The sequence below is a fragment of the Palaemon carinicauda genome, chromosome 1 (assembly GCF_036898095.1).
Source record: "Palaemon carinicauda isolate YSFRI2023 chromosome 1, ASM3689809v2, whole genome shotgun sequence".
Classification (NCBI taxonomy): domain Eukaryota; kingdom Metazoa; phylum Arthropoda; class Malacostraca; order Decapoda; family Palaemonidae; genus Palaemon; species Palaemon carinicauda.
Window position 1 is genome coordinate 137,747,996 of NC_090725.1, and position 2,500 is coordinate 137,750,495.

Consider the following 2,500-nt stretch of genomic DNA (forward strand, 5'->3'; position numbering starts at 1 on the left):
ATGCCTTCCTCTCCTACCTTCAAGCAATTTTGAATTATACACTCTTCACACTTTTCCCTAACAAATTGCTGTCCATTTTTCCTCCGCTCAATCTGTGCAACCCTTTTCTATGCCTTCCTCTCCTACCTTCAAGCAATTTTGAATTATACACTCTTCACACTTTTCCCTAACAAATTGCTGTCCATTTTTCCACCTGACCGAATCACCTCAAAATACTCTGATATTTCATTCAACATTTCCAACGTTTTTTTACCACTTTTCCGTATCTCCACAATTCTCAGCCAATCAGTTCTTCTTATGACACATGTACTTCGACAGTGAACCGCACCAACAGCTTTAATCCATTGTCTGTGGTTCACATCAAACGTAGTTTTTAGGTTATTATTGATTGGTAAAAAAAATAGGCATTTTATGAATATCATCCTATAAAAAAACTGGATTTTACGGGCATTAAGACACCGTCTAATACAATTGAGCGATATTTTTGTATATGATGCAAGATATTCCTTTGCTATGCATCAGTTCTTTGCTTGTGATTTTTCACGAGGGATATTTTAACGTGGTGAAAGGTTTTCTGTATTGCAAAGATCAACAAAACTGTACTAGTCATGGGACACCCGTACTAGGTTGGTTTGTTGTGAGCGATCAGACAAATATCTACCATCACCAATCCGCATTGGCCAGCATGGTGAGGAAAACTGGCCCAAACCCGGACATGAATTAAGACATGACGAAGGCCTTTGTCCTGCAATGGACCAGATACGGCTGTATATATATATATATATATATATATATATATATATATATATATATATATATATATATATATATATATATATATATATAAATTAGTCTGCGAAATTTCATCGGATATTATTATGTTTACGTTTTTATCCGTACGTCTGTATGTATGCACATGTGTGCCTTCAAACATACGAATTATCGAATTCTTTGCACATATACACACCTAATACCTACCTAATGCAGGAAATGACAACATACACTATTCTTGCATGTTAATGTACGCAAGTAGTGAATGCCGTAACATTGAAACTTGAGCGAGGAAGGAAATGTATAATCTTAGCCATCTCAAGTTTCTGGGAGTGTCAATACATGATGAAGCTGCTTTGCCTTAAATTCTTCTGACAAGTACGTCATTCTAGCAAAAGCCGAGGTCATTTGGGGACCCTTGAACTGGACGCTAAAAGTCAGTTTTGCATTTTGATAAGTATAAGTTTTCTGGCATCCTGACATTACAATTTGATATGAGAAACTTAATTTTGTTTGTAATAATTATACATTTCGAGAGTGTCTTTTTATTCATGAAATACCCCTTTTGGCATAGGGTAAATATTTCTCTTTCGCATAGAAGTTCTTTCCATACTTATATGTTGTATATGAGAGTTGTGTTTCATTGCCATTTTCCACTTTCATCTATGGGTAATTTCCAATTGTATCTTTACCTATTGTACATTCGAGTTATTTCTTTAAGTTTGTTTTTCATTATTTATTTACTGAGATTTTGGACGTTAAATTGTTCCATTTCCTTTTTTCTTTATATGATCAGTCATGGCATTTCTTCTTTCATCGACAGTGTAATTAATGTAAAAATAATCCTACAAAGTTTAATTATTAGGCAGACAAACAATTTAAAAGACTTCTCATTCAGAAGATCAACCAACAGCTGATTGGGTATTATACTTTCCGCAAGTGAATAAATTAAGCTGAAAACTTAGAGAGGACATTAGATTCCTCAACCTAAATCGTCTGTTCCAGACGGTGCGATTAGGGAGAGATTTAATGGACAGGGATTACAAAGGATGTGACCTGACAATAGGTCAATGGTCTAGGTCGTGACAAATCCGAAATATTGGGAACTTTGGGTGGTTGTCGAATGTGGCTTTATTTAGATATTTTATTCCAATTTTTTAACAATATTTGTCCCCTTATTCTTAAGTGTTGTGTTTTTTATCGAAAGAAAAATAATACAATGCCTATTATTTTCTCTTCCACACTTCTTGAATAGGAGCACTTGTACAAAGTTAAATACTTTTATTCTATTTATTCTTTTCAATACAATATGCAAATTAATCTTCATGGGAGGGGCACAAATTCTTCAAATCACATTCAAGTCATTCCCTTGAAAATGACCTTCATCGCTTTTAGTCCAGAACGTTATGATAAATATTTTTTTTTTTATTAAGAAAGTGCTTAGTTTAACAATGTTCGATGTAGTAACCCAGTTGACGGGGATTGAAAACATTAAGCAAGTTTAGGGAAGCACATGAGAGGTATGAGTTCTGTATTTGGATACAAAACACTGCGGCAACAATATTCACTCCTTGCAATGCTATCTTATATACTGTATGAGGTTTTTCTCTTCAGTCGTGTTTTTAATGAATCAATTGTGTCATGAACTGCCTTAAATAAATAATTAATGACATTAGCAGCAAGCTGTTAAAGAAATTAAAACTATGTTGTTAATCTTGAATTAACTCTT

General features: G+C 33.8%; 1 protein-coding gene across 4 annotated transcripts in view; it reads right to left on the reverse strand.

Moving 5' to 3' along the window:
- The window catches only part of LOC137652082 (uncharacterized), a 405,633-nt gene that overhangs the window by 79,009 nt on the left and 324,124 nt on the right, over positions 1-2,500 (reverse strand). The window lies entirely within an intron of this gene.